The following is a 19,703-nucleotide window of genomic DNA, read 5'->3' on the forward strand; positions in this document are numbered from 1 at the left end:
CATTTTCTGTTTGTCAGATCTTTTTATTTCTGTTTTCATCTCCACTGTAAACTCCATAAAGCTTCATAACAGCACAGAGATTTTAAAGTGCCTTTGACTTGTAAACGGAATTTTAACTAAGCAGTAAATCTTCTAGTAACTGGCTTTCATCGTCTCTGGGTACTGCTAACTTAAACACAGAAATTCTAAAATGGGTGGGTTTCTTCTGCAGCTTTCCTAGTCGTGTTTTCAGAGTGCTCTCTACACACGTGCCTAGCTCTTAAGACCTGCATTTGTTATTGTTATTATTATTTTTAGTGAAGTTGGGTATAGATTTGTAGGTCAGTCTTGCATATCTTGAAGTAATGGCAGTGTGTTCTTTTCAGCTTTGTGGAAAACAAGGTGTGCGCACCAACCAGCGTCCTCAGTCATCTGCTGAAGGCTCATGGCCCAAGGCAGACTGCTAATCCAGTCTTTAGTTCTCTTCTGCTCGATGTGTGACATGGGAACACATAATTTACTATGCTGAGTCTTATTTGTTATGTTTTGTTCATTTTTATATTAGTATATTATTGTAAACCGAAAACAAATTAAATTGAGAAAAAAGTCTTACTATCAGGTAATACACCTTGATTTAAAACAGATTTTAAAATAATTCTGAACTATTATCTCAAAAGTATAAACAAGAACATCACAGAACCAGGAGGCTGAAGGGAGGAAACATACTAGAAGCAGTTTTGACACAGGACCAAAGGTAGTGTGAGGGCATGTGTTCTGTGATGAGTAAGTAAAGCTTTTTAGTTGGCACAGTTCATCCTGGGGCTCTCATTTAATCAACTTCACCACATATGTAACAAAGCCCTTCCTTACAGATGATGTCACTCCATTAGTGATAGATCTGCATGCCCAGAGTGCTGTCGGCCATACAGTTCAGCAGAGGTGGAAGACACATAGGCAGTGGGTGTCATGTGATAAGAAACATGCACTGCGCATGCATGGAAATCTCATAATTAAATTAGCTATTGTTTATAACTGATATATATTAAAATTTAAAATAATTATCTAGTACGGTTGGTATACATAAAGTTTAATTTCAATTCTCAAAGAACTTGTTTTCCTACTGTGCTTGCTGCTTCTGCTCTGTGTTCCTTGTCTGCTGTGCTGGCATCCCTAAGTTACCTAATAGCTGTTCTCTTTAGGACATGTTCTCACTTGAGGGACATTTCATCGATATTCTTAAGAACCGGTTGCATCACTGAGAATAAGACAAAAGAAATTTAAATGAGAGTAATATGTGGGATGATCTCTGAGCAACGTGTTTTCTTGTTTAAAACCCAGAATTGGTGAAGGCAGAGACCAGAGAGGACAATCTTGTGGCCTCTAGAGCGGTGTTCATGTTGGATAAGATGTAAGATGGAGATACAGTGTAAGAATATTGGCATTTACCAGACTGAGCAGAACAAAGCCACCGAGCCTGCAAAAACCATACTGAGATCCTTTTTTGAGGTCTCAAACAGTGTTAAATAATTACTTTTACAGTCTCCAGCCAACTAATTGAGAGGGTGTTTACTACAGAGAAGAGTAAAATAAAATCAACAGTATTTCATACACAATGTGGCGCTTGGGTCTGGGTGCTTTCAAGTTGCTCCCAGGCTTATTATGAGTACCATCTGCTGCCTTATATAAAATAGTTTTCAAGCTTTAACATTTTTAATAGAATTTTCTGTTAAAATTTCACAAAGTACCTTTTAGAAGTTCCCGACATTTGCATATATCCATGGTTAAGATTTTGGGCTTCGTTGTGGAATTTTCATACGTGCTGCCTTGCTCACGTCACTGCCTTCTTTTCAGATAGAAGCCTTCTTCTTCATTTCCTTTTCTTTTTTCTTTCTTTTTTCCTTTCTTTTGGTAAATTAATCTTAAATTCCTCATGAGAGAAAATGGGTAGTGTATGTTTCTGTGAGTCTAGCTGTTTTGTGTAATATGATCTTCAGTTCTGTAAGTCATCTTATGGGATCCGTTTTTCTCACCTGCTACTTCTCTGTAGTATAGTGTAATTTTCCCTGCAGCATGTGTTATCAGGGAGGGGTGTGTGCATGTGTGCAGAGGCCAGAAGTCGGCCTTGGGTGTTGTTCCTCTGGGGCTACATACTTTCATCTTTGAAACAGGGTCTGTCTTTGGGATTGGGATTCTCTCTTTAGGCGAGGCTTGCTGAGCAGGGAGTTCCATCCCCCCCTCCCCCCCCGCCCCCGGCTCTCCCTCCAGCACTGTGATTGTAGGCTCATGTCAGCACTCGTCACTTTCTACATGGATGCAGGGCCTTGAGGTCAGGCTCCCACACTTGTATGGTAAACATCAGGTGAACTAAAGCAGGATTTCCTCTGTGCCATTTTTATTGTGTTTGGATATTCCTCTAAAGCTATCATAGCTCTCGATAATACGAACATCATTTCATTTTGTAAAGGTTTCTTCATTGTGTTTGTGTGTGTGTGTGTGTGTGTGTGTGTGTGTATAATTATTGACTATGAAGGAAAAGAAAAAAAAACATGAATGAGATGAATGAGTGTTCTTGTTGTTGTTGTTGTTGTTGTTGTTGTTGTCGTCGTCCTGGAACTCAGTTCGTATACCAGGCTGGCCTTGAATTCAGGAGGTTCACCTGTCTCTGCTTCCCAAGTGCTGGGATTTAAGGTCTGTGCCATCTCCACCTACCTTCTTCACCCTTCTAATAACCCAGTGCAGTAACACAAATTTCTTTCAAATGGATGGTTAACATGGTAGTATTAAAGATTTTCTTTCAAATGTAATGTTAACATCTTAATATTAAAGATTTCAGAAATTTGTGATATTTTGCCATATTATATTGTATGCTTATGCCCAGTTTACTTGGTGATAAATCTGTCATCTATTGCACATTTTTCAAGAGTCATATAACTTTGACTTGGGAAATATTTTTCTATAGTTATTAATCATTTACTACTATCTACAAATGTGAAAATGTGTGAGGAGTTCATTAAAAATTTATCTTTGAGATTGTATAAACCAAAAATAATTGCTTTCAGTTTGTTTTTAAAATTTCAGTGGCAAACCACTTTGTGTCAACCCCAGATATAATGTATGGAGGACCTTTTGGTATCTAATTACTGTATAGTCTATGAATGCAACTTTGTCATTTTGATAGTGGTAGTGGCACAAAAATTCATCACTTAAACAGGACCCCCAGAGACTAAGCTCAGTTACAGCCTAGTCTCATGTCCCAGACCGATGCCAGGTGTCTTCTCCCTCCTTTCCACAGAGCCTGATCTGTTAGCAATAATCACAACCTTTACCCCCTGAGAGAGGCAAGGACAAGCAAGCAAGGGGCAAGGATTTATAGTAAGTTATGGAGGAGAGTAAATATTTTTCAATAATTTTTGAATACCAAATTATTTGGAAAATGTTTCTGGTATCTTACTTTGAGGGGAAAAAATGATCTACCCCTGAAAAATGCAAAAGATAAAGGTTAGAAATCTAAATCTTGATGTTTGTCTTTTTGTTAGGCCTCGTACTGAGGATCTGCAAAGTTAGGAAGGACACAGCAAAAGCAGATCCTGTGGCTCTTTAGCATGTCTGTAGATGCCATCTAGGACATCCAGGCAAAGTGTGCATGGATTTGTTACCAGCCCTTACTGTGTTGCTAAGCTAAGTATCCTGAGGTGGAACGCTAGTAACCCTCAGAAACTTTTTAGTTCAACATCTAAACGGGGGAAAGGAGGAAAGCCAGTGGTTACTATACAGCACTGTGTGTGCACCCGGTCTAGGTGCTTTGAATATATGATCAGTTACAAACTTCATAACCTATGTGATAGCTAGTTGGCCTAACCTTTTATATCAAAAAACAAAAACAGCTGCATAGACTGTCCAAAGTTACTTCAATTCCAAGTTGTCAAATACTGAATAAAAGTTGCAAAGATTTAATAAGGTTTTAGAGAGACCCCATATTCCAGGTAAAAGGGAAATAAGCTGTAAATCTTCACTTACATGGACCTGCCGTTCCTTCTCTGCAGGTGTGGTTGGTCATCATTTCAGCTTTATGGAGCATTGCCACTGCCTGGGCAAAATTTTCCCCACTTTATATGTGATGTTTCACTTTGTCCTTATAGCTGCCCTAAGATATGAATGCTACTGTGGTTAGGAAACTGAGACACAAAGAGAGTGAGTTGCCTAACCAATCTCACAGTTAGTAAGTAGCATAACTAAAGCCAGTCCTAGACAGTCTGGTCCATGAGCGTTGTGATAGTTTGAATTAGAAATAAATCCCCAAAGACCCTGGTGTTTGAATACTTTCTTCCTGTTTAGTGGTACTGTTGGTGGAACCATTGGAAGGTGAGCCTGGCTGGAGGAAAAATGCTCTCTGATTTGGGCTTTGAGTATTCATAGACACCCCCGTCTTCCCCCTCCCCCCAGGGTGTTTTTATCATGGCAGCTGTACACCGCTTCTGTGTACCTTCCTTTTTTTTTTCCCCTTTTCTTTTGGAGACAGAATTTCAAAGTATCTCTCAAGTGGTCTTGAGCTTGCGATGTAAACCAGACTTGAACTGAAGATGCTCCTGACAGTGTCTATTACGCCTTCTCTTCTTCAACATGTTGTATGAGTGTTCACGTATGTGTGTAAGTGTGTGGGCACGTGCACATGGAGGCTGCAGGTGGCTGTTGGGTGTCTTCCCTGATCACTCTCCATCTTATTTCCTGATGCAGAGTTTTTTGCTGACCACGGAGTTTGCTGACTTGGCTAGCTTCACTAGCCAGGCTTGCCCTGGGGAATGTCCTACCTCCACTTTCTGAGTGCTGGGATTACAGGAAGGCTGCCATGCCTGCCTGGCTTTTGTGTGTGTGTGTGCTGATTGCTGGTCTTTATGCTTGTGCAGCCAGGGTTTTATCCACTGAGGCATCTCCCCACTCACGACGACTTTAAGCTAAGAATTGTTTCTATGTTTTCAAATTACTGTATTATTTGTCCTACAGTTGTTTTTCAACAAATTATCATCAATTTATTTGTTCAAAAGAACAAAAAGATATTTTCCCACAGTTCTGTACTTTAGACATCACATTGTGCTAAAATCATAGTGTTGGCAGGGATATGTTCCTTCCTAAAGGCTTCAAAGGAGGATCTAGTCCCTTTCAGGATCTACAGATTTCTTGGCTTATTCCCCTCTTTCTCTGTCTTAAAGGCCAGGAAGAATGGGTGGACTTCTTCTCGCACTGTGACAGTCTTTTCTTCTTCATTTGGCCACTGTTACAGGTCCTTATGATGGCATTGTGGTGACACGTATCACTCAGTATAATCTCTTTAATTGAAGATCAGCTGATTAGGAACATTAGTTTAGTCTGAAACTTTCCTCCTCTGTTGCCATCCCAGTGAGCTGACATACTTATAGATCCCAGGAAGCAGTCTGTAGAGATCTTCCAAGGTATCAATCATTCTTTCTATTAAAATTATTTTTAAAAAAGATTTATTTATTTATATTCTGTGTTTATGTTTGAGTGTCTACATGTGTGCTGAGGCTAGAAGACGACATTGGATCTGAAGCTACAGGCAGTTGTGGGCCTCATAAAGAGAATAAATCCAGTTAAATATTTTTGTAAAAGGGGATCAAGTTTTTAAGTCCTGGTAATGTGTATATATTGAAATTACACTCTACCCCTGCCGGCCCAGTGGCAGAGGCGAAGCGCAGTTACCCTCCGGACCTCTGATCATGTTGCTGCAAGTTTCTAGGAGCTTGCAGGTTGTGGCCTACAGCCTGCGCACCGCCCTGGCCTTCTGCTCCCTGCGACCCTGGGTGCCAAGCACCACCGCCATCCGCTCACTGCGCACGGGATCTGCTTTGCTGTGGTGCGTAAATTCACAGAGAAACATGAGTGGATAATGACAGAGGAAGGTATTGGAACAGTAGGAATCAGCAATTTTGCACAGGAAGCGTTGGGAGATGTTGTTTACTATAGTCTGCCTGAAGTTGGGACAAAATTGAAAAAACAAGAGGAGTTTGGTGCTTTGGAGAGTGTGAAGGCTGCCAGTGAACTATAACCCAAGTCAATGAAGCACTTGCCGAAAACCCAGGACTCATCACCAAATCCTGTTACGAAGATGGTTGGCTGATCAAGATGACACTGAGTGACCCTTCAGAGCTGGATGAATTGATGAGTGAAGAAGCTTATGAGAAATATGTGAAGTCCATTGAGGAGTGGCCATGGCACCCACCCCTCCACTCCAGATCAAACTGGATGTGACCTGCTCCAGCATGCTTGTCTTAAACTAGTGGAGAATAGAGGACTTGAAATAACTTTCAGCAATACTGATGGAAAGAAACTGTTCTTGACGGTGCTACTTAAGACCCACCCCCAACTTCCTAAAGGATGCAGATAAACACAGTGTACAGGTTTTTGATAATTGCCATACTAAGTATTTAGACTAAGGGTTAAGCCCTGGTGTTTAGAATTCTTAGGATCATCTGCAGTGAAATGTGGTTATGAGGTTGGTTTTGGTGATGGACCACCTTCTAATCCCAGCACTCAACAGGCAGATGTTAGTTCAAGGTCGGTCTACACAACAAGTTCTAGACCAGCCACAACTACATGGTGAGACCCTACCTACTGGGTATAAGACTTTCATAATTCAAGAAAATAGTGGTGTATCTTAGATAATTTTGTTACTTGCCCATATCCACCACTGGATTTGGGTCAGAGACTTAGTGTCTTCTCATTGGGAATGCAAGGAAGTGTTGTACAGTGTCAGAGGCAGGAGAGTACTATCTTTGTTTCACCATGTGCTGTGTTGGCTGTTGTTTTCCCACCGTGAAGCACCGACTTTGCAACACTGTGAAACAAATAAAACATTTATCCTCAAAAAAAAAAAAAAGAAAAAAAAGAGAAATTACACTCTAATGATTTTATATATATAGAAACTTGATATATTTTTCGATTTTGCTTATCCAACATTAAAAAAACCAAAAAAACCAAAAAAAATTAAAGAGAAACAAGTGCTCTTAACCATTGGACCATCTCCTGTATATGTGTTGCACACGTATGCATGTATGCACACACACACACACACACACACACACACTCGCGCCTGTGTGTGCGCAGCTCTCTTCCTCCCTCTTTTTCTTTCTCTCTCTCTGTTTTCCTTCTCCCTCTCCCTTCTCCCTCCCCCTCCCCCTCCCCCCTCCCCCTCTCTCTGCTTGTATGATTCTACCTGTATTCTCACTGTTCTTAGCCATGTTCTCTGTCTTGTTTCTCATTGGTCTCCATTACTAATATAAAAGGAAGTCATCTTTTCAGTCTCCAAGGAGATGAACATTTTACGTCATATCATTAACACTTTAGTGACTGCTGATGGAATTGGTCTTTCTTGTTGTGTCCTCAGCATTTGTGGCAAAAGATGTGAGTTCAACTCCTTGTGGAATGACTTTGACAGGATGATAATCCAGAATGTAGGCTCGGCCCCTTTAGAACTCAGGCATTCTTCTTTCTTTGACTTTAGTATTTTTCTTTATTCTCTCTTGGCACTTCAGAGTGGCCTTTCCCTCCTACATTTAGTGACTGGCTTACAAAGTTTGTTTCAGTGTCTCTGAATCTGCTTCTACAATTTTTCTTGTTGCCTACTTCTGCTTCTGGCTGGGGTTGGTTGACAGTCCAACCTTCTCCTTTGATATGCCTGGCCCCAAACTGAGTCATGTCAAGCGTGGTAGCTCAGTGCTAATCACTTCCCTAACAAGCGTCACATTTCCTCAGGTGGAATCTATGGTTCTTCTGGGTCTGTCTTTGTTCAGACTTTGAGTGTCTTCTGTGACTTCTCAGTAAGTAGTTTTTTGCTTGTTTTTGTTTTTTCAAGACAGGGTCTCACTCTGGAGACTAGGCTGACCTTGAACTCACAGAGATCCATCTGCCTCTGTCTCTTGAGTACTGGGACTAAAGGCGAGAGTTGTCATGCCCACTTGGCTGTATTATTCTCCTTTTCTTTGTGAGTAATGCTGTCAGTTGCTGGCTTAGACACCTTTCTCTATGCTGACCATTCAGTCCTCGGATCTTGTTTCTGAAAGAACCCCCATTTCTGATGGGAATCTCATCCACTGAACAACCCCTAAGTCAGACTTGTACCTTCAGAATGCTCTTAAGAGTCAGTGCTTTATTGTGGGCCAGGAAAGTATGCACAGAGGCGTCTGAATCCTGAAACAATCTAGTAAACTACTGGGTTCATGTTAAAAAACACAACCAACCAACCAACCAACCAACCAAAGCTTCCAGTTTAAGATGTCATCTATTTAGTGAATGAGAAATGCTTTGCTGTAGTTTGGCCCTTGGTGGTGGGGAACTTAACTTAAACTGCAGATGTACCCAGATGGAATTGGCTCAAGGTATCAGACAGGTGTGGGTCAAAAATGGTGTCCCACGGGGCTCAGGCCACTTGGCAAGATGTGGATGTGGTAAGTTGACTGCGGGCAGCTGCACCCCACGGCTAATGAGAAGCCAGGGGACCCGCTCCGGGGGTGGGGAAGGCGCAGTCTGGGATCCCTGTGGAACCCGCCAGAGTTGGCTGGGGTCCCTGGGTCTGCACAGAGACCAAGGACCACACGTTCTTACTCTGAAGACATCCCAGACGCTGCTGTATACTGTGGAAGAGCTGAGAACAGAGTGTGGGCCTGTGGGCAGACTCTGGCCCAGGGACAAGGGAAAAGGGCAGGAGGAGAGAGCTCTGGCTGGTTTCTGCAGGGACTACAGTCCTTGGCTTGTTTGGATGGTGGCTTGCTGGGAACACATGGAATGCTCTTCTGGGAGGTTAGACATACTGCTCCAGCACAGAGGATCCTGATGAGAAGAGGCAGTCCATGGTTTCAAGGCGTTTCTTGTAGAAAGGCAGAGAGAGGGAGAAGAGTAGAGAAGTAGAGACCGGCCATGGCCATGTGGAGAGAGGGGAGAAGGGAGGGGGAACCGGAGAGGTGAGAGTAAGAGCAAGAGGGTAAGACAGAGAGGAGAGGGCAAACAGCCCCTTTTATAGTGGGCTGGCTACCTGGCTGTTGCCAGGTAACTGTGGGGGTGGAGTCCAAATAAACTACTAGGAGCTTGGGGCATTGCCTACTTGTCTGTTGGCCAGCCCAAAGACCTCCCACAACATGGATTGTCTCAAAGATGTCTCAGCAGGCAGCAGGATCTCGGAGATGAGCAGGGCAGTTGACACTTCAAAAGAAGCCAGCCAAGTTGGAAAGCTGCACTGCACTGCAGGTGGCCCCACCTCAGTGGTGACAAGGTCTGCACAAGCCTGCTTCAGGCTGGGGGAGGCTACATCAAACTGCCTGCAGGAGCTGTGCCCAGGCTGTAGCTGGGGTCCCAGGAGCCCCAGCCTCCCACATCAGCTTTGGGGACACAGGAGGCATGGCCGAACACCTGGAGTCCCTTAGGGTCACTGAGGTTCAAGGCCTGTGCTTGACCAGAGACTAGGCTGTCTGTGCACAACTCAACACCCCACAGATAGGGAAGAAATAATTGAAACTGTGAGGCAGTGATCTGGTTGATGTCTGTCTTCCTCAGGCGAAGTGTGCTCCAGACTAGCTGCTACATTGTTGAGAGACGACCTGTACCACGAGGTCTTTGCAGTTGGTAACCCCTGCTTCTCCTAGGCCTTTGCACCAGTTATTGCCTGTGATATGTTGCTTTATGCTGGCTTCTAGAATACCATTTCAAATAACTGCAATACCTTGTAGCTAGAATATAGAATACCTACATGAACCAGGTACTCCTGGAAGGCAGGCTGGGATTGAAAGAGAGACTAGATGGCAAGAAAAGAATGAAGCCAAGACAAATTTTCTCTGATCAAGGCCCGCTAGTTTACTAAGAGACTGTGCTTATAAAGGGGGAAGGCCCATCCCCCGCCAATCTTGGTGCCTGTCAGCCAGCCCAAAGACCTCCCACAACATGGATTGTCTCAAAGATGTCTCAGCAGGCAGCAGGATCTCAGAGATGAGCAGGGCAGTTGACACTTCAAAAGAAGCCAGCCAAGTTGGAAAGCTGCACTGCACTGCAGGTGGCCCCACCTCAGTGGTGACAAGGTCTGCACAAGCCCGCTTCAGGCTGGGGGAGGCTACATCAAACTGCCTGCAGGAGCTGTGCCTGAACTCTATCCTGTTCCCATGTCACCATCCAGTTTGCCTGGCTCAGTTTCTTCATAACAACCATTACTGTGTAACTGTTTCATTTACCCATTTATTTGTTTTACAATTTTATTTATTTATTTGTGTGTGTGTGTGTGTGTGTATGTGTATGTATGTGTGTGTTTATGAGTGTATGGAAAGTAAGAAGACAAAAAGAAGACAATGTCTTATTTAGGGTTTCTATTGTGATGAAAAACCATGACCCAAACAACTTGGGTAGGAAAGGGTTTATTTTATTTGCCTTACTCTCCCCACATTAGTGTTCATCACTGAAGGAAGTCAGGACAGGAACTCAAGCATGGCAGAAACCTGGAGGCAGGAACTGATGCAGAAGCTATGGAGGAGTGCTGCTTACTGGCTTGCTCATCATGGCTTGCTCTCTTACGATCCAAGAATCGTTGAAGAGTGATAACCCAGACTCAAATAGTATGCACAAACAAAGAGGATTTATTCAGCTGAATTTCCTGCATTCAGGGGTCTCCCCATTTGAGGGTGGAGACCCGTGGTGGACTTGCAGGGAATTCCAGGGAAGGGTATGTGTTACTTTACATTGATTGGTTAGCTCTATCTGTAGGGGTCTGACTGATTCTACAATTGGCTAGGCTCTGGAGACTTCCCAGGGGGCTGCTTACTCATTCTACCTACCTCTTCTTACTTTGGGCCAGATGACAAGGTGTCCTCTGATTGGATGCTCATAGCTGTGGCTGGCTGACCACAGGTTCCTGAATCTGGGTTCTCATTTCTGGGAAGCAGAAACTTAGGCCTAGTCTCCCAGCCTGTCTCTGGCTAACTCAGTTCTGCTTTCTAATGGAATCCAGGACCACCGGTCCAGGGATGGCATCACCCACAATAAGCTGGGTCCTCTTCCATCAGTCACCAATTAAGAATATGACTTAGGGGCTTGCCTATTGCCCAGTCTTATGGAGACGTGGTTTCAACTGAGGTTCGATCCTCTCAGATGACTTTATCTTGTGTTTGCATAAAACGGTTGCACAACAAGTTGCACAGACAACTTGCAGAAATTGGCTTTCTTCTTTCACCATGTAGGGTATGGTATTCCAACTAGGTCTTCATGCTTGATGGAATGAAGCTAAGTATCTCGCTGGGCCCTATTTATTTGTTTATTCATTTATTTATTGTTTAATGGCTTACACATTTCATCTTTCACTAAGATTCATAAGGTCAGGAGAGTTGTGCCTTAACTGCTGCTTCTTTATGTCTTACAAGACCATTTATTGAGAAGATGAAAAATGAATAAAAAAATATCAGAGCACCATAGGTTTTGTATGTAGTTGATTTGATTCTCAGTTGCTGTATTGGTCTTTTAAAATTGCTTAATCAAACTTTATTATTATCACCTGAGTGTGCTATAGGGCGATTCAGCCTTCAGTGTGTATGGTGATGCTTATGTGCACTAAGAGCATTTTCAACTTGTCTTCCACAACATATGGTATTCATAAAAGATAATATTTATTAAACATTAACTTTGTGCCAGGTATGTTCCAAGTGTTTAATTCACTCACAGGCTCACACACGTATATGTGTATTCATTTGATCTTTGTAGGCTAATACTCTGAAGTAAGTGCTGTTGTTAGCTGATGTTTTAGATAAGAATATTCAGGTACAGAAGCTAAAAATATAAGGACTTTCCCAGGACCACACAGGCCATAAGTGGTAGAGTCAGAAACTGTGGCCTTGGAAATCCCTTTCTGAAGTGAAAAGAAATACCTGTGTGGAAATGTGCTGACAATAACTAATTTCAAAAGAATGATGAGACTCTTTTGTCAAATTCAGACAAAGTGAGTTATTCAGACAGGATGGAATCTCTCCTCCCCTGCCTCTGCCCTGGTTTCTTGAGACACGATCTTGCTATGTAGCCCAAGCTAACCTTAAATTATGTGGTACAGGGTGGCTTTGAACTCATATTACTTTCCTGCTTCATATTCCTGAGTGATAGGATTGTAGGAACGTGCTGTCATACTTGTATCTAAATTACTTACTCTTACTCTTTAGCCCAGGCTGGCCTTGAATTCTCATTCACATTATGTGTGACAGTCATTTCATAGCCCTGTCATCAGTTCCACTAGACTATCCAAAGCATAGTTCATGATCAGCTTTGGAAACCCATCTCCAGCTTTGCTCTATTTAATGCCATCAAAGAAAGTTGGTTTGGCTGACTTTTTTTCCTGATTGTAAAACTAGCCCAAATTTATTTGGACAAATATTCATCAAAAATAGAAGAGTTTGTGGAGAATATGTGTCAGCCCTAAAGACCTCGTGAAGAGATAGGAATTTCTACATCATTTTGTATAGTCACACGAGGTGGATGTGCTGGGCGTTTATGTGCGCTGGGGTTTTGGGCTTGTAGTTGCCTGTATCATTAGTCATCTTCCTTGCTTAGGGTCTAAATAGACTGGAAAGTAACACTCATTACTCAAGCATGATGGATGAAGGCCAGAACTTACCATTACCAGAGGCAGAATAGAGGAAAAGGCAGAAATTCCTGTAGACTAACTCCTGCAGTGGGACAGTAGTCCACAGGGGTCTCAGCCAGGGCTGCTGAAGAGAGGCGGGGCAGGAACAGGAAATTACTCCCGTGGGCAACTTGTGTCTAAGAAGGGGAAAGAGAGGGCTGCCACGGCCTGTCCGGTATTCTTCCCACATTCACAAACTTTTGTTTTTCTCTTAGAGTCAAACTGTTAAACTAGCTTCATCCTAAGGGAACAGTGAATAGGGGAGTGGGCAGAAGGCTGGGGTAAGAGATTCTTCCAAGGGTTAACTTGGTGGATTTGAAGAGACTAATATAACATTTTACCAAGAATGATTCTAACCATTCTGAATGGAGAGTTACTATAAAGAGAGGGTGGATCATGGAGACTATTTCAGGTTCAGTTTGCTGAATGAAAATGGTGCTGTTCTGATACTGGATGTGATGAATTTTTGAGACCTTAATTTGGAAAATGATTGTGTAAATCACACTTTATTGTCTCCTGTCATATTACTTAATGTTGTAATTGTAAATAGACGCAGGTAGCTAAGATTTTGGATCCCATCAAATGGAGAACACTTGCCTTGATTTTGTGCTTCTTAGCTGATTTTGAACAATTTTTATTTTGGTTATTATTTCAACCAGTAATACGGGATAATGCTCAGTAAAACTAACCAACTGAATAACTAAATAAAAATCTTTTGGCATTTCTTAAGGCACAAGTAAAGTCCGTTGCAGTCGTCTAGGGAAGGCTGTTATAGTCCTCTCTCTAGCATGGCTGGACTCTGTGATGGCTACAGTTTCTAGAAGGCCTGTATAAGGGACCTCTGTCTAGTACAGATATTTCCTAAAGCATGTTTCTCAGCTGCAGGACATCTCTGATTTATTTTGTAAGCTGACAAGGCCAAACATTACTGTTTTAAGCATTATAAACAAAACTGTAAATGTTAAATGTTCATTTAATAGAGGCACTAGTAGGGCATTTATATACAGAAAGCAGAGACTGAGCCAAAACCGTGAAGGGGTTCTTTGGTGTGTCTGTGTGCATTGGGCTTAACCTGCTCTTTGATTGGTCGCCACAGGACGGCTGCAGCTGCTGGGGAGCTTGCTCAGTGCTTCGTGCTCAGTGCTTAGTGCTCAGTGCTTCGTGCTCAGTGCTTAGTGCTCAGTGCTTAGTGCTCAGTGCTCTGGGAGTCCTCTTAGTTTCTTTTGTGTGTTTTCTTTCTGCTGATTACCCAAGACTTAGTAAGTGGTCACATTTCTTGCAGCTTCTCAGAAACTTTGTATGTTAGAGTCAAATGAAAGGTTTAACAGACTGTTAAACCTCAATGCTTCCAAATGTTTTAACCGTTTACCAGTTGTCTTTTGTTGTTGTTTGTTTTGAGACAGGGTTTTTCTCTCTAACCTTGGCTGTCCTGGAACTTCTTCTATGGACCAGGCTGGCCTTGAACTCACAGAGATCCACCTCCCCACTCCTAAGTGCTGGACTGAAGGTATTTGGCACCACTCCCAGCTCAGGTTCCGTTATAGATAGCTGTCGCTTTACTGTGATCACCAGTGTTGTGTGGGGGGAGAGCACTGCTGCGCAGAGAGCTAGTAGTTAAGGATCCAGCATAGATTGACTAGAGAGAGAGCAGTACTCTCTAAAGCTGTACATCTTACATTTATTATTGATTGATTGATTGCTTTTCGAGACAGGGTTTCTCTGTGTAGCCTTGGCTGTCCTGGAACTCACTTTGTAGACCAGGATGGCCTCGAACTCAGAAATCTGCCTGCCTCTGCCTCCCGAGTGCCGGGATTAAAGGCGTGTGCCACCATGCCTGGCTCATTTTACATTTATATTATGACCAAATATAGACATGTCTTTACGTAAACACGCATAGATCACATTGAGGAGAAAATGAAGCTGGGAGTATGGCTCAGGGCTAGAGTGCTAGCAAACTCAAGGTCCTGGGTTCAGTTCAGTCTCTAAGAAAACAAATATAAGCATTCTTTTAAAAAGAAATGTACTAAAAGATAAAAGAGGAAAAAATTTAAAAAAAAAAAAAGAAATGTACTGAACTGGGGAGATGGCTCAGCAATCTCCCCTAGTGCACAGACCTAGGTTCAAATCCCACCTCTACATCCTAGCTTAGAACTGTCTGTATCTCCAATATCTGACACCCATACACAGACATACATGCAGGCAAGCATCAGTGTACATAAATAAATGTATAAGTATGTTTATTTATATATAGTATAAAATATTAAATAATTCATAATCATAAATAAAATATTAAAATAAAATAAATTTTATTTAATAAAAGATTATTGAAAAAACCACATCTGTCATTGAGGCTCAGTGGGTAAAGGAGCTTGCCACCAAGTCTGATGACATGAGTTCGATCCCCAAAACCCACTGTTGTCCTCTGACCTCCAAAAGTACATTGTGTGGTATGAACATGTGTGTGTGAATACTTATACAAATACACAAAAACAAAAAAGAAATTTACCATAACCTTTTAAAATTCCACAATAGATAGCATATTACAGTATTTATATTCCACACTATTCTGTTTCTTAAAGGGCTAGATTATAACCCATTCCATTGATTTTTTTTTTAATGACCCATAGAGTTAGAACCAGAGTTTGAGAAACACATCTGTAGCATGCCCCAAGTATATAATTTTCTAGCAGCCTTATAAAATAGGAAAGGCTTATATTAATGTTTTCAAAATACAGCTGAATACACCTGGAAAAGAGGGTGTTATACAGAATAACTGGACATACGAGAGAAAGGGGAGTGTGGGGACTTAGACTGTGAGGTAGGTGAAGGCAAAAGATACGCTGTCTGCCTTGGACTTTTTGCCTAAGCCCAGGAAGAGTTGTGCTGTAACAGCAGGAATCACCCACATTATGGGATGTGCTAGGTAATGGTGTCCTGAAAAGCTACTCCTTTAGCTTGTAGCTCGTGGAATTCTTTCTGTCAGTCTCACACAGTTTGTCTAGGAAATCTCACCTGTACCATCGCACCTCAGTTTCTCTAAGGAATCCATGTCCCAAAGGTCACTTGTTGTGTGCTGCAGCTACCATTCCTCCTGGATTATTTATATACCACCTTTTGTTTACTTTACTCTTAAAACGAATTTATTAAAAAATTCTAAGTACTTAAAAATCAAGGTGGCATTTACTTACCATAAAACTAGCTATTTACAATGCACACCTCTGGGTTTTAGTGCATTAACAGTATTGTGCGGCCATTGGCTCTGTCTAGGTTAAAATTGTTTTATCAAGCCATAAAGCTTCCAGTCACTATCAAGTAATTGTTCTCTACCCCTTATTCCCAAAGAAAACATAGTGACACGATCACAAATAGAAAATAGAACATAACTGTTCTTAAAGTGCACTAAAATAAAGCAATCACAAGTACCAACTGAATACAGTTGGCAGTCAAGTCCCGAATCAAGAGTTTTCTACGAAGGGATAATTAGCATATTAATACGCATATGAAAGTATCAGTAATTCCCTTAGATTTGCAATTAATAGATGCATATAAAAGGGGGGATGTTAGCAAATATCATGAAGTATAAAAGAGGATCGTAGTGAGACACGTTGGTGTACACCTGCACTTGTAGCACTCCAGAGATGGAAACAGGAGGATCAGGAGTTCAAGGCTAACCTCAGCTACATAGGCAGTTCAGAGCTAGCCTGGGTTACATGAGACTCAGTCTTAATATCCCTTCACCCAAATAAAAAGAGCAATTAGGACTAAATGAGGACTTTCCGGCTGGGTTACTTAAATTAGTTATGGGGAATTTTACAAACAAGTTTCTCATCATGAAATTCATTTGTATTTTTGCTTTTCCATCTAAATATATTGTAGCTCGACTCACCATTTCCTTCATGATTATTAAAGAGATTGCCAACTGTCCTACGAGTTCTGTATAACTGACCTTTGAAGCCTGACATCTTAGCACCGTCAATGCCATTTTCCTTGTTATCCTTGAACATGGTGACAGTTGACTAGAGGTACTACTCTCAAATAATATGAAGTTTTGTGGTCAAGATCAAATTTTCACGATTTAAGACTTAACATCAAACTAATAATAATTGACTTACAAGTGGATTGTATTGATAAAGTTTTCTGGCTTACATTGTCTGGAACCTATAGGTTTTTGTAGAAAAAGATTGATATGTAGCTATTATTATGAACACTCAGGACTCACCCGACATAGCTCATCTTCGTGTGTTATGTCTTCCAAAAGTAGCTTCAACTTGATTTAACAACCCCTCAGTTTATCATGTGAAGTCATTGTCCTTCATGTGTCCCTAGTAATAAGGATCAGATTAGTTCACCTTTGTGAAGGAGCATAGGCCAATGCCTGGTACTAAGTTGAAGGTCAATAAGCATCCATTCACCTATTCAGTACACATTCATAATCGCATTTGTATGTTAGAGAAGTTCAGCAAAATGTGTTGTTCCCCTCCAAAAATAATTGGGGGTGGGCTGTAGAGGTATCTCCGTAATTAAGAGCACTTGCTGAGCTTGTGGAGAACCTGAGTTTGGTTCCTAGCACCCATAAGGTGACTTAACTGTTGACAATCCTAGATCTAGAGGATCCAGCACCCTCTTCTAACAATGCACGTAGATACATGCAGGCAAAACATACACATAAAAAGTAAAAATAAATAAATTTTAAAGGAGTTGGCGTTGTTTGAATGTGACATACCGAGTGTGACTGGAGAACTCTCTCCTTGCCAGCACTGCCCACTTCAACATCCATAATACTAACAGAACCAGCACTAGCATTGCTAGAAAGAGGAGTGATGATCACATAGCAGTGACCGCCGCCATCCACTCTACCACAGGAAGTGCTCTAAGTGCTTTCAGTGTACGTGGTTATTACAGCGCCATGAGCTTAGTATGCTTATGTCTAATGGAACTTGAGGAGGTCTCGGAGTCTTCCCAGAAGTCTGATCCTGTATGTTCAGATGCGATCTCTAGGGTCTCTCAGGAGTGGATGCCAGCCTTCTGATCAACTGTAAGGGTTGGCATCTGGGAAAGACTTGAGGACTCTTTACGAGGGGTTGTTTAAAGGTAAAACATACCATTGGGGGCTGACTTGCATGGCAGAAGCTCTGGGTTACATAGGAAAGTCCTCTTTCTTATCTCTTGGCCCACAAAGAATGAGCAAACCTGAGTGAGAGGAAAGAGAACCAGGAGAGAAAGCAGGAAGGAGTATAGACAGGGTGGGATCGTTGTGAAATGGAGGAGAGGCTGAAGGAGAGAAGAGATCAGTCCATCTGGTCTCAAGCACTCAGGCAAGGAGCCACTAAGAACCCTTCCCTCCTTAGCTGTGTTTTTAAGTGATAACACTTTCAATTAAAAGTACTTCTAAATTTTATATATATTTCCCTTCAGAAATATATAGTGACACATCCATATACATTGAAGGCACTAATTCATCCTGTACTATATTTATGTATTATATTTTATCACTGAGATAGTGAATCATGATTATAAAAATGGCATAAAATTAAAATATTTTGCTAAGTTTAAGTGGCCATAACTTAAATTGAGTTGTCATTGACTAGATCTAGTAGCCAGATGACATTTTGGTATTTTTATTTTTAAACCTAGGAAGAATTGCCTATAAAACATTTAGTAGCAGAACAAGGCTTTCCAAATTGTGAGTTAAAACATATGGAGATACTAAATATACTTGGATGGGGCATAAATGTTTTCTCACACATAAATTGTGTTCAACAAGGGAAGGCTATCTAGACAGCTCACTGAATATAGCAAAAAAAAAAAGGGCCACAGCAAAATCTGTGATGATTACTTTGTTAAAAATTTAAAAAATTCTTATATATATTTTGGCTTTTTATTTGCATGTATGCCTGTGCATTCTATGCATTGCAATGCCCACAGAGGCTAGAAGAGAATGTTAGGTCCATTGGCTGTGAGCAGACATGTGAGTACTGAAAATCAAACTCCACTTCTCTGTAAAAACAGCCAGAGCTCTTAGAACCACTGAGCCATCTCTTCAGTTACCATAGTCATTTTTTTGTGTACATTCATGAGTTATGAATAATTTTATTTCACAAATTATAAGCCAAAAGTGAGCCATTGTATTCTTGAAGCTACCTTCTTAGAAAATGGACTTCTTACCCAAGGCAGACAGCCCCTGCCTTAGATGTTTAACATGGAATGCTTCCGACTCTCCCACCACCAGAGTCCAACCAGCATTCAATAGAAGCTGTGCTAACAAGCGTGGGGACAGAGGAGTAATGTCTACATGAGCTGGCAGCATGACACTCTCCCTTGGTATGGGCATTAGAGCGCTCAGTCCTCCATCAGCAGTTGATCACCAGAGAAGCACCCTGTGCTGTGCATTGCAGCATACTGTTAAGGTGTGATTTGGGGTAGGCTAGTTATGCAAACTGCACTTTTGGCTTAAGTGTGTGTGTGTGTGTGTGTGTGTGTGTGTGTGTGTGTAGTGTGCATGTGTCCCTCTTTAAGTACAGACTTCAGAAACATAAAGGAGTCATTAGCAAATGTCCTCAAGGACTCAAAGAAAATTATGATAGATTAGTTGAAGCCAATGCCTTTAAGTGGACTAGATCTAGGGTTCTCATGTATAAAGATTTTGCTGGTTATATGACAGTACACAAGTATTTAAGAGCTTTGTTATTGTTTTACTGACCCAGGGTCTTGTGTAGCCCTGGCTATACAGACTCACCGTGTAACTGATGTGGTTTCCTACCATATCTGATGGGATTGAGGTGTTTGCCGCCACACCAAGGCTTGACTCCTTTGGAATACTTAGTTTTTCACATTTGTTTAAACTGAGACTAATAACAGTAGTTGTTGGACTAGACAACATGATAATGTAGAATGCTCGTATGCACTTCTATATGCCAAGGATAATCATTTACATTTGCAGTGAAATGCTCTACCCCGAACATACCACATCCTTCATTGTATATCGACACAGGGATTTGAAGTAGGTGAGTTTGAGAGACAGTAACCTTATTATCCCCATAACATGTTAGTCAGGAGTCAGGGTTTCCTT

The 19,703-nt window shown here is 41.6% G+C and overlaps 1 protein-coding gene and 1 pseudogene across 1 annotated transcript in view; both read left to right on the forward strand.

Moving 5' to 3' along the window:
• The window catches only part of Wdr70 (WD repeat domain 70), a 204,928-nt gene that overhangs the window by 123,610 nt on the left and 61,615 nt on the right, over positions 1-19,703 (forward strand). The gene's annotated exons all lie outside the window — the stretch shown is intronic.
• LOC110310701 (glycine cleavage system H protein, mitochondrial pseudogene) lies at positions 5,580-6,386 on the forward strand (annotated as a pseudogene).

Source organism: Mus caroli, unplaced genomic scaffold (genome assembly GCF_978045245.1).
Source record: "Mus caroli unplaced genomic scaffold, Mus_caroli_1 scaffold_16, whole genome shotgun sequence".
NCBI classification, from domain to species: Eukaryota; Metazoa; Chordata; class Mammalia; order Rodentia; family Muridae; genus Mus; species Mus caroli.